The sequence below is a fragment of the Lutjanus erythropterus genome, chromosome 24 (assembly GCF_056507025.1).
Source record: "Lutjanus erythropterus isolate fLutEry1 chromosome 24, fLutEry1.hap2, whole genome shotgun sequence".
Classification (NCBI taxonomy): Eukaryota; Metazoa; Chordata; class Actinopteri; order Lutjaniformes; family Lutjanidae; genus Lutjanus; species Lutjanus erythropterus.
In genome coordinates, this window is record NC_139340.1 from 15641044 (window position 1) to 15654741 (window position 13698).

General features: G+C 40.4%; 1 protein-coding gene across 12 annotated transcripts in view; it reads right to left on the reverse strand.

The window, feature by feature from the left end:
* The window catches only part of LOC146304846 (muscleblind-like protein 2a), a 71199-nt gene extending 65595 nt beyond the window's left edge, over positions 1–5604 (reverse strand). For 10 of the 12 annotated variants that reach the window (XM_084714022.1, XM_084714019.1, XM_084714015.1 and 7 more), the window contains exon 1: positions 5360–5603. The gene's annotated coding sequence lies outside the window, so the exon portion shown is untranslated. Of the gene's footprint in view, positions 1–5359 lie in introns of all 12 variants that reach the window. The other 2 variants (XM_084714016.1, XM_084714011.1) reach the window with 2 other exon arrangements.
* Between the last annotated feature and the right edge of the window lie 8094 nt (positions 5605–13698).

Below are 13698 nucleotides of genomic sequence, written 5' to 3' on the forward strand. Positions count from 1 at the left end.
AATGATTAACTGATGATGACAATAATCGTTGGTAGCCACTCGAGTCCAGTGTGTAATATTTATGAGAATTTATTGTTATAATATGGCATAAATATGATTACATCTGCATATAATCACCTGATAGTGTTTTCTTTACTTTAGAATGAGCCCTTTATACCTACAGCCATTTTGCACTGCCAAGTTTCTACAGTAGCCCAGAACGGACAAACCAAAATGGGCCTCTAGATTTTTTGCTGCCAAATACAGATCGTCTATGAGTCACACTGGCCAATAAACGGCCAATATCAATTAATTTTTGGCTTTGTTACAGCAGCTGGTATAGTGGTATTATAGGTCAGTGTGACTGCTCTGATCTGTATTGAGATCTCCAGCAGGTGGCAGTGTAACCTTGGCTATAAATGCTGTGTGCCCGTTTGTCTTCACGGCTTTCCACCAGAAATTATTTCATTAGCAAGGATTTTTGGAAGTAATGAGCATACAACTCAGTAAAGGAGGATTATACTTTAGTTGTGTTAGAGTTTTAAACAGATGTTTTGCTGTAGTTTTGCTATTTTACACCGGATCATGAGGCATTGACGTGTGAAGGAAAAAAATATGAATTCAAAGCAACACAGGTGAGTAATTGATGTACAAGTAATTTCAGGGGTGAAGCGTTCGTTTAGCATACCTAGCACACCAATTCAGTTGAGGATTGTCTCTAGTTTTTTGCGTCATTTTCATTTTGAAGTGTTGTTTTTCTCTCCTGATGCTAGAAGCCACTGGGATGGAGGGAAAAAGAAAAATTAGTTTTTCTGCCTTTCAGAGTCCGATTGATCTGGACGTCATTACAAACAACAAGAAGATTAACTGAAAATAAGTCAGTAACTGTTAGCTGCAGCCCTAGTCTGGACTTATTTTTCGTACAACAGTGCAACATCAGAACACAATAATCAAAGAGTTGCTGCAGTCGCATAATGAAGGCCAGCCCTGTCCTTGTCTATGTTCTATCATCACATTTAACAGCATCCCCCCAGGAAACACGAGCACTGCACCTACCCACCCCCCCCGCCACGACTCTCCTCTACCTCTCCTCAGCATCCGTCCTCTAAACTCATCTACCCCACCATCCAGACACTCCTCCCCTCCTCTCACACGTCTCCATCCCTCACCTGTGTTTTCCCCATTTCTCAAAGCTATCTCTCAAGCTCTATTTCAGTCTAATTCCTTAGTTTACTGGACTGGAAAATTGCACGGTAGTGAACATTTCTGTTATTGTTATTGCATCAGAATTTGCTTGGGAATAAAAAAAAGAAAAAGACTGGTTGTGACTGGGATTTGAAAGCCTTGGTCTGTCTGTCTCCTCCCCCCAACTCGTCCTCTCCTCTCCACTCCTCTCCTCTCCCCCCTCCACCCAGCTGATGACATGCTGGTTGGCATCATATGAGCCGTGAAACCGGAGCGTCACAGAACTGATGAGTCAGAGATCCAGCTTCATGACTTTTCGATCCAGATTCAATAGAACAGCTGTACCGTCTGTCTCGCTGTGTCTCTGTCTCTGCCTGTGTGTGTCTCTCTCTGCTGCCTCTCTGTCTCATACAAAGGTTGTGAATGACGCGGCAGCCTGGGTGTTTCGTTGACATCAATGAGGCTAAACATGCTTTACAGTTCCACGATAAACAAATCTATTTACTGCCTGATTATGCTTTAATGGCTCTATATAATCTGGTGCTCCACAGGCAATAGATTTGTCAAATGGTTTTGGGGGAGATGGGGGTTGGGGGGGATTAATCTCCCTGGCATGAAAAATTGTCTACCTAAGCAAATGACTGAATACTGACGTCATCTCAGGCATCAGGGCACCTGTAATCAAATAACACAGACAAGCGCTCTGCCATAACAAGAAGCATGAACAGGGAGGCGGGGGATATCAGCACAAGTGTCACCTTACACCTTCCTGAATGTAGCCTCGCTACGCTACACCATGTACACAGATGCAAGAGATTTGAGGAGGAGGAATGCTTCCAGACGGCAACAACTGTATATTACTGCAGGATGAAACTTCACTGTAAAAACAAACTATTTGTTTTAACTTAAATCAGGTGTGTCTGGAATGTGTAAAATTTTAAGTCGACTGAATTTGAAAGGACAGGATGAGGGTTAGGTGAGGAAATTTTGTACCGAATTAAAAACAAATAAATGTTTCTAATCAAATAAATTTTATAATAATTCAGTTGTATTATGATAAATAATTGTTTAACATCTTATCTGAGCTGTAAAAACAATCTAGTTGAATTAACTGAACTTGAAGACTTGAGTTAAGACTTAATTTCTTATCTTAAAGTGTGTTAGAGTCACACAGTGAGTTTTCATCATATGTTTTCTTCCAACATGCTGGGAAACCTGCTAATATTCTGATCATATTTCTTTAGTAACTTCATTTAATAAGTTGATTGAACTCTGTACAGTAAATATAATAAACCTGAATACATAAAACTTCTATATTTACGTTAAGTTGATGATTAAGTTTGCAGTGTTGACTAGTACATCCAGAAGAAAAAAAAACAACAACTCAAAATGTGATGATTTTACAAATGATCCAGTATAACAGCACTTGTACAGGCTGGCCCACTCCACTATTGCTGATAGATGAAGCTTATCAATTTCTCATTTGGCTGCAAGCGACTTCTCAATAACCACATTAGTGAATAACTGTCAATAACTGTATAACAAGCCCTGCTTGTAGCTAATTTCCACCGGCAGACCTCAGATAGCCTACCTCCTAAATAGATTTGTCCGACAGGAAAACAAACAAAAGCCTGGCAGACAAACAAGCTGAGCCACTTCCTTCCCACATGGTATCCCCTCCCCTCTTATTATCCCTGTCCTGTTTGACCCCAAACTGCTTGGCTCGCTCTCGCACACACAACCAGATTCTGCGACCCAAAGCGGCTTCATTTTCAAATACAAAAGGAGTATTCTGAAACAATGGCTAATTACTGTACAGCAAATTAAGATTGATGTGTTCAAACTGTGTGAGAAAATGCTCCCCACCCCAAAACAGAGTACTGTGTTCTGACTTATTACTGCTGCTTTAACCCGACAGAGAGAGAGAGAGTAAAAAAAAAAAAAAAACAGGGCTCAGAAATAGGGCACCGAAGACAGATCAATGAAAAGGCAGCTGTCTTTTTCTATTATTAGCCGTAATCAAATATCAAGCGCCAGTCAGAGTTGTGCTTCCTTCCGCTCAGTTGAAACCCATTCTGGTAAGTCTGTCACACACAAAGTCCACATGTTGACTGAGGATAAACAACTGTCTAATGGACGCGTAGGCAAGTGAGCGGTCAACCAGTGTGTTTTGGAGCAAGTTCAAGGTTGTGAATTGAGCCTGTGTTCAGAAGTAGATATAAAAAAGGGTCAAATCAATCACTACATTACATTCATTCTAGCTTCAGATCAAACAGTTTATTTTCTGTAGGTTAATCTGATGCTAATTTGGCCCTATATAAAGCAACTGGTCAATTTTTTATACTGCTGATTATACATAATAATCTCTTTTCCTAACAGCCATAAAGGTGGTGGATCGCTTTGGCTCACTCCAGTGTATCATTGCTCTAACACCCTTCATGAACGCAATGTATTCTGGTGACGACAGTTATATGGCATTTTGAGATCATCAGCATCGGCCGATGCCTGCACTCACAAGGTCGACAAACAAAAAAATGTGCTGAAAGTCTTGACGGTGTGGCTGCTGTGGAAAGACGTTAGCGATTACACTTGTGAGTTTTGGAGAGGAGGTGACAAAGTTAGTCTGGAGCCTTGTACTATATCCCACATGCATGCCACTGTCAAAGCTTAAATTTCTTCAGTCGCCATCGTCATGTTTTCTACATGTGAGCACATTTCGCCCATCCTAAATGACAGAAAATCTAATCTGAAACCATTACTGACTAGTGTTAAATATATATTATATTATAATGTACAGAATAGTGCAGCCTTCCCTTAAATTCCAGTCATATTCTGAAATTTATATCATAGTCTTGTGCATTTCTCTATATCATTAATCACTGAAAAAACATCTAAAACAACACGTTACTGGCTAAGATAAGAGCGTGCACTAGATTGTTGTGTGCAGTGAATAATGGACTTACACATGACTTTTCTGTGTTGATATCAGCATTATATATCATCCATTTACTCTCTAAATATCTGCATTAGCGATTGAAAAATCCATATCAGTCAACCACTAATATATTCCATACAAATGACTTCCTTACACTGTAATACTGGTAGCTCATTGAACCTCATGTCTGCTGCCTGGTGCAATTCTGCTCTGTGATGCCACTTTGCATTTTCACAAGGACCAATTACTGTACTGAGCCAGCAGCTAGCCCGATCACAACTTATTAACCTTAACCACCAGGTGTAAAGGCTCTTGTGCAGTCAACCTGCAGCAGATTAAAATGTACCTGCACTTACGTCTCATTAGAACTGCTTTATTTTTTCTTGTACACAGCAGTTAAATCTAACAACACACTGAACAACGTGCCATCGCATTTATTGTGCTTAGGGCTGAGACTTGACTAGAATATTCTCAGTGTCGATCAGTCAGTTTATTTTATCTATAAAATGTCATAAAATGGTGAAAAATGTCGACCATTGTTTCCCAAAGCCCAAAATAACATCCTCAAATGTCTTGTTTTGCCCAGTTTACTGTCATATGAAAGTAAAAGTAAACAGGAAATATTTATATTTTGGAAACTTAAATAAGAGAATTTTGGCTTTGTTTAATTAAAAAACAATGCTCACGCTGATAAAACATTGTCGCAATTTATTTAATAATATTTTCAGGATCGTGTAACTGATTGTTTTTATATTTCCATTTAACAGTAAAAGTTAGTTTCCTGTACACTGGAATGTAGGAGCAACTTGTGACAATGACGACACTGCTATTGCTTAATACTGGAGACTGTATCATATATGTAATCAATAATAAATGAGTTATTATCAAACTATCCCGGAGTGATTTCATTATGGTCATTAGCTACTTCACTAATACCGAACAGCATATCCCAGAAAGCATTAAACCGTGCAGGAGAGACATGCAGGGATCTCTAGGATGTAATGCATCCTGATTTAATCTTTGTTTTGTACGGAGCTGCTTTCACTAGTTTTCATGAGCTATGTAGGCAGTGATTATGAGCTAGCATAGCAATCCAGATAGTAGCACATAACGTTTATGATATCGCTGTAGCGTCAGCAGAACCATTTTAGCCATCCAAACAGCCGCCGCAGAGCCACCACAACGCCGTAACAAGTGTGTAAAAGAAATGCCAGAGGAGCCAGCGGGTGCTAGCTGCTAAGCTAACTACCTGCAGCTTACCTGATGACGAACCTGTCACATCCAGCTGCACTTCAGCCGCCGCCGCCGCTTCTCCAGAGCGCTGTTTCGGTCGGATCGGGACCCGGGGTTCGGAACAGAACGGCCAAAACGCTCCTTGGCTGGGACCTCTTGCTATTTCCTTTAAGCGGCAAAACTTTTTCGCTTTCGAGATATATTTCAGTGAAAGGCAGAAGTAAGCTATCACTCGCTACACGCTAGCTCGCTAACTACTTTTAAGGCTAGGGTAGGAAGCAACAAGCGATTTTGACAGTTCGATGAAATGTTGACTGTGCTTCGCGAGGGGGGTTCTTGCTGCGTTTTAAACATTAATAACGCGTGTATGAGCGACTATATAAGCAATTATAAGCTGCAACTAAACCACAAACGTTATGTCATTGTCATGTATAGGTATATTTCGCTCAATTTAAACGCGACATTCTACTTCTATTCGATAAACAACACAATTCCCACCCTACAGTACAGGTGGTACAGTCCAGAGGAACCAAGGGTAAAGGGAGGGGGGTGCTTGTTACCTAGGAAACAACAGTGAATCTCCCTGAGGGAAAAGATGTGGCCACTGATTTATGAACCAGTGCCTGTCTGTCTGTCAAAATAGCCTGCCTTCGACAAGATGAAAACAGTAAAGACATCTGACAAAGCCTGTTCCAATACAGCCTGTGAGATAATGTATTAATATCTATAAGTTCTGACACTTTTATTTAAAATAATGTACAGTAACCTCCACAGTAGCCATGATTTCTTGGATAAATATTAAAAAAAAATATCTTTTTATCACTTTAATCTTGTGGCATTGCTACAAGAGAGTCCTGAATAATTTTACATCTTGATTTATGTTATATATACTCATTTCTTATAAATATCATGATATAGACATGCAGTATGGTGATGTGTTGACTTATTATATATTATTACCATTTCAAACCTGTCAAAAGACAGCTAATAGCAAAAAATGAGAGCAAAAGCATTCATTTTGTTTTGATTTAGACTGTAAATCATCTGCACATCGTCACCACTTGATGCATCACAGAGGAGCATGCACATCGCCCAGCATTTTGCAGCCTAATTGCATACAGCTGGCTGGATTTAGCAGTCGGTGACACACAGAGACCCGTTGTCAGCAAGAAGCGCGACGAGTCAACAAGGAGCAAGTCACAAATATCCCCGGAATGAGCAGAGAGGCACAAATTTAGCCCCACTGACTGCTGCCCACGCCATGTGCCGCCTATTGAGCACATGAACAATGAACATAGCCATCACAGGCTGCTCTGTCAGGGCCAAGGCCTGCTTCAGTGGAATGCTACTGGAGAATGAAGGCATCGCGGTTTGTCAGGACACGGGCCTTTGGCAGTGTCAGGGTTGAAGACGTTATCAGCCGGCGATGGATTGATGTTAAGTGTAATATTTCAGAAAGAAAATAATAGTTGTTTCAAGCACTAGAATTTATGGGCTCGATTTAATATCCATTATGTTGAAATTCAAAGACGGAGAATTAATCTGGGGTCAAACCGGTGACTTATGTTACTGCCTCATGTCAGTCACAGCATAATTCATCAGGTGACATATGACATGCATCACACTGGTGGCAACGTTCAAGTTCATGTTTAAGGGAGACCGGGGGCAACTGACCCTTCTTAAGTCCCGCCCCATTTCACCCTGTGCTCCAATGACAGGTGAACAAACTTATTTTGTGAAGCACTTTGTAACCGTTTTGATGAGTGTACTATAAGTAAAGCCTATTATTATTTAACATGCTCAGTTCCTCCAATCAGAAACTAGCAATATACAGTATTTTTCTTCTGAACTTTAAAGTTTAGATGGCGTTGAATTAAATCTTAGATTAATTTTATTGGTTAAAAATCAACATGAGGGTGTTGCTAGCTAGCATATGTGGTTTTATTATGGTTGCGAGATTGGGGGCAGTTAGTGCACATAATTATGTTTCTTATATGAAATGAAAGTGTATTTCAAGTATTCTGAGAGATATGAGGAATAATGTAAATGTTACAACTGGCCCCGGTGTCCCCTGGTAAACATTATCTCAGCCAGGCCAGCAAAGGTCTGAAAGAGAACCAAGAAATGTGTATGTTTTTCTGTAAATACTGATGTTATCCCAGCTTGCTTGTGCTCTTTTCAGCATTTAAATTGAAAAATGCCAGAGCCATTAGTCATTTCTTTTGTCCATATGGCGTGTTTTTCATTTGAATATAACAAGCAGGAAAGTAAAATACAAAATATTCAAGGCAGCGCCTCTATGGGGGAAAACTGTATTTTTAAGACGTAAGTGATTATGAAAAACTGCTCACATAGGTCAAGCTCATCCCCCAAGGCCTTACATATTGATCTCAATGCAGAGGAGGCATTTGTAAAAACGCTGCTGCCGGCATACTTCTCTAAAAGTCCCTGAACGCCCACACACTACCAAACAAACGCACAAGCGAGCACACACTGGGCTCACACTCATAAAAACACACATGCATACAGTGCAGGCTGCAAAGAATATTATTTTAACAAGGCATTTTTTTTATTTGACTAGTTGGAAACAAAGTTGGAGGTTGGTACACTGAGGTAGGCGTAGGGTTGAAGTATTTGTGTAATTCTTCCCTCCCTGGTTTATGTTTTGAGCATGAACAGCAGACTTATTTTTAAAATGTTCATTTGGAAACAGATGGCGTCATTTCGAAGGACAGACAAACCTCTCGTCTTCTGCAAAGTCAATATCACTGGATTCCTAAGAACTCTTAAAATGAGTCGATTTGCATACAGAACAAATACGTCTGTCTCGCCTCACTGGAAAAGCAGAGGAAAATGCATTTTTAAAGGGACAGTTCAGCTCAAAATCAAAAATACATATGTTTACTCTTACCTATAGTGCTATTTATCCATCTTGATTGGTTTGGGGCACCCACCTACCATATCACCGTGCAAAAGGAAGCGTGCATCTACTCATGGATGAGAGAATGGATGAAATACATTTGCTAATTAGCTGGATTATTATCTAACACTTTTGTTTGGAACTTAAACAAGAGGCTATATGACAGACTGTTCACCTCAGGAACCACTGGTGATAAGTGCAGAAGGGGAGGCTAATGCCTAATGCTAATGCTACAACTGCTTCTGATGTAGCTGCTAGAGAAAAAATATTTTATATAATTTCATGTAGCTAACATTAAGTTGTTGTCTGTGCAGTGAATATTAGCAGTTGGTCTGTGTAGCTAACATTACTGACTGGTTTGTGCAACCTGTGTTAGTTGTTGGCTTGTGTAGCTAATGTTAGCAGATGATTATGTAATTATGTAATCCTGTTACATGTACTCCATTACTCCCAAAGTATGCAGCAAAGTTGAGTACGAGAGACTTGCATCCACATTCAAGCACAAAATTAATTTCAAACACTAACACACAAGGAAAGAAGAACGAGCCCGAGCAGATGTCTGTGTGTGCGTCGTGCTCATTAACGGGTTTGGACTCTCCATTTGTTGCAGTAGCAGTCTGTGGAGTGGACCTCGGGATCAACTGAGGGGGCGTCAGGCAGAAAAACAGCCGCAGTATCTACAGAACACCACTGTTAGCTCCTCTCAAACACGGAATGAAGAGATCACAGCAGGAAACGGTTTGCCCCCGCAGACACAAGACAGTAAACACACTCTCAGACGGGTAAATACATGAACACGTAGACACACACACACACATATAAATATATATAAGGCCAAAGCTGTGACTCTGAGGTCCCTGTGCATACACACACCCACACACACCTACACAGAGCGGGCAAAGCTCTCGCATCAAGGACACTATTGATCTTGGAAATCTCTGTACACTAAATGAGAACACACCTGATTATGAAAGCTTTTAACCCAAATGCTTAATGCAGCGCAGGTTTAATGGAAAGAGCTTATGGTCGACACAAATCTCACTAGAGAGTGTGTGAGTGCATGTGTGTGTGTGTATGCGTGTGCACTTTGATTGTGGTTTAGTCAATTTGATTGATTGTGCAGCGACCACCTGGGCATTTTACTCCCCGTGTGACTTTGATGAGCATTTTACTAATCACAAGGCCTAAGTAATGATGGATTGAAGATGGTCCCGCTGTCATTAAACAAACTGATCCCCAAATGCGCGCGCACCGCGCCGGGAGAGCTTATTCAAAACGCTGAGAGGATCCATTTTGAGGCAGACTCATTTGTCCGCCGAGAAATGACTAGTTATGCATCGCCATAAATCATGTGCTGCTGCGGATGTTTGTTCATAGTGCTTCATCCAGTCCTCCAGGATCCATTCCAGCAGAAAGGAAGCCACAGTATCATCCATACTGAATCACACTGAGTCAGTTCAACAGAAACTGAGCTGCTGTTCTTTAATCATTCATCTCTTGGTCACGTATAACAATTTCCAATTGATCTTTGTGTTTTGCATGGAAGAAGTGTCTGGATTCTTTAGAGATGCTGCACTGCTGCGTCCAATTTAACGTAAAGAAAAATGTATTAACATCAACAACAGACGCCCCAAGATAAGAGGCAAATTGGCGCTCGCAAACTGCTGCATGTAAACTGTTCAAAGTCGGGATCCGAGAGCTCACAGAGAGCTCACAGAGAGCTCACAGAGAGCTCATAGAGAGCTCATAGAGAGCTTAGATCAGGGGTGGGCAATTATTTTTCATGGGAGGCCACATGAGAAGTTGATCAGGCACTTCTACTGTTGGTCACCCTTTCTGATGAATTCTGGGATAATATTTTGTTGGCAATGTCCAGAACTGGATGTTTTACAGCGCACAGTGCCATGCATGCTGCATACAGGTTGCAACGAGAGCAGCAGCAAAACTGAGGAAGAATTGAGGGAATAAAGTACCTTTCAAAATAAAAGTCTAATAACAGTTTAATGGTAAGCAACCAGCTGTGCCCAGGTCTGGCTTAGATGCTCTCAGAAGAATATATCAAGCAGGTTTAATATCTGGTCATGTCGGGGAGCCGGACGACAAACTACAGCCAAGAGAGCAGGAGCAGACATGGGCTGGGGGAGGAGAGGAATCAAGAAATAGACGGAGTAACCCAAAGGCCCAAATATAGGAAAAAAACAAGCAAAAAGTTAAGTAGGTATGAATGTATAAAGTGGTCAAAACTACCACCACCCTCATTAGCTCAGTGTGACTAAGACATATGTTGCACAATTGAAGTTCATCCCAAAAACGACCCCTTTCACCTTAAACACAGTCATCTGACCTAAATATTGATAAGCGCTGTGAATTTCTACTTTACTTTCCTCCGCTGGTTTTTCTGAATGGAGCGGCTCATTATTTAAAACTTCATCTCTGACACCTCGATCCATAAAATATACTCATGATAGATGTGAGCTCATTACCAAAATACAGTGTGCAGATTTGAGGACAAACATACATTACTCATTGTCTCAGAAATATGTGATTTTTGCCTCAGTTAAAAGCGTCATAATCAGAGTGTATTATTAATCCTTTGTTTGGAGTTTTTGCTGCTTTTTCAGGCAGATACCTCCCAAGAAACAGGACTGATGAGAGAACTGTAAAACAACATACTACCTGATTATTATTCTGGCCAACAGAACGAGGCTTTGCCTTAATGTTTACTAGATTTTAAGTGTAATTGTAAGATCTCATCCCACAGCAGAGTAAATCCAATAATGAATGGTGGCATTTAAAAAAAAAAAAAAAAGAAAACAGACTCTGAGTAATTGTGAGAGATGAAAATCTTGGAAATGTCAGGAGAAAATGGCATATTACCATGACAACACGGCTATTGTCTTGTCAAGGTTGCGCCGCTCTGAGTTCAGACCCCGACTCTTGTTCTCCATCAGGAATAATTGCAACAAATCGTCTATTTTCCATGAGCCATTATTCACCACTAAAATTGAATTTACTTGTTCCCTGAAATTGCACGACTGAAAATCAATGTAGCGTCATCATCATCATCACCCACCCCTCCACCCCAAACTCCCCTCTACAGTCCAAAGTGCTTCCAAATACAGTAAGGGAATGTATATTATTCATGAGCTCCAGGTTCACACAAGGCCAGCAGCCGGGACCAGACTTTTTAATGGCTGAACCGCCCTTCATCACGGCCGAACCCGCCCTGTGATCCCGACTTGGCAGTCACTTAGCCCAAAGGATTGAGACTCCTTTGAAATATTCAATAATGCATTAAGGATCAGAGAGAAGTCGGCTAATTATGTTCACACACACACACTTTCCCTCTGTCTCTGTCTCACACACACAAACAGAGCGAAGTTGGAGGTTGTAATTAAGTATTTTGCACTCTGACGAGCTGTAATGATGTTGGGGGTTTTTTTGTGAATGAAAGATGAGTGTTTGGATTTTGCCAGTGATGACATGTTTTTCTGTCGAGGGTGTTCCATGTAACACTAAGAGAAGATGTTTGTGTGTGTGTGTGTGAGTGTGTGTATTTCCCTCAGTGTAAGAGACAATAATAACCCATCTCAAGGCGACCCATCAGCCTGAAATATTAATGCTCCTGCTGCAAGGCTGCGGGCTGCCGCAGCAGGTTACAAGGACACTTCCAACGCCTCATAGAGGAGCAGGCAGGCAAACCCCGGCGTCCATTAGCAAAGACGCTGCTGCTGCTGCTGCTGCCCTCCACCCAGACTGGAACAAACCGGGCAGGTCCCGCCTCCGTCTACGTCTGACCCTCGCTCTGTCTCCCTGTCTGCCTCTGGAAGAGGAATTTTCCATTTTAATTGAATAATTTTATTTTATTAAAGTATATATTTATATTTTAAATGGTTATTATTATCATTTATATTGTTTTATTCACACTTATACTGCATTTAAATGTATTTATACTTACGCATTTTCTGTATTTTCATTTGTTTCAACAATACAGTTCATTTTTAAGCTAAAGGTGGTCTGCAACAAATTGGAAATTTGGCATACATGCATGCAAACATAAACAAACACAAACATGCACATGCACATGTGACACTTTGTGACCGTTTAATCTTTTAGGTGCATTTTTAAAATATATTTTATACTGTTATTTCACTTTGCAAATAATTTTAAGAATTTAAACAGTTTTAATTGAAAGTTGCACTGAAATCAGGGTTGAATTAACCGACTGTTGGTTGGCAGGTAGCTCTTTTTTTTAATCCCTGTGGCGAAATTTCAGTCTCACAGCAGCAAAGACACAAAGAGATAGTAAACAAATGATAGCAAATAAGGAAAAGAAAAATAAAAACCAGACAAAACAATAAAAACAAAGATGCAAACAATACAAACATAATCAGTTTAGTTATTTTTCCCCTGGTCATCCACGTCCCCTCCTGCAGTGGCTCCAACACTTTGAGAACCACTGGTTTATGATGTACTTTAGTGGAGCATATAATATTAAAAAAAGCAAGTTAAAGTATAAAAATCATGGGACTGTTTTTTTTTTACTTTAAGAAGCCTGAGCGGCCTTAAAATGTTAAATTGAGTGAATCTGAAAAGACAAGTTGAGGTAATTTTCTGATGATTTAAAACTTTTCTAGTCAAATAAACATATTAATTCAGTTGTATTTGCAAAAACATGTTCAATAAGCTTTAAATGTTGCAGTTTTTCAGTGAAATCTGGTTTGGAAAGCAGCTTGTGGAGGAACAACACCACCGAGGAGGCTCTTTATCTCCTGACGTTCCCGTCTCCTCGCTCCATCCTGCCCGGTGGATCAAACGGGCCTACAGACGTCCGTTCTGCCGCTTAAACGAATCGTTTTCTCTGCAATTATCGATTCCTGAGCGGCCTTGTGCGAGCATCATCAGTCAGAGCCTCCTTCAAGTACAGCAATTATTATATTACCGTAACCATGGTGATTTATTTGCTGTGTGATTTGCAGTGGAAATGTATTTATGGATGAGAGTGGGCGGAGGATCAGCGAGTGTGTGTGTGTCAGTGTGTGTGTTGTGAGCATTGTGCCAGTGGCTAAATCAATTAAATACCTTGCCAACACACACTTGCACACACACACACACACACACACACACACACACACACACACACACACACACCTTGACCTCTGAGTTAAAGACTCATTTCTGAGTGAAATCCAGACTAGACAGTGAAGAATATGCAGTATTCTCTAAAATAATAAATATTTATTGATATTTTATGAGGAGGTAAAGGTTAAACTAGTTGTTTGTTCTAATAAAAGTGTCTCTATGTAAAAGGCAGAAAAAAAATTCTGCTACATTGTCTGCAATTCTTCATGATTATTTTTAGTATTTATTATTTATTAAATGTTCTGTATCAGTGGTACAAAATCTGTCATCTGTTGAAGTTCTGAACTCCAAAAATGGTGCAAGT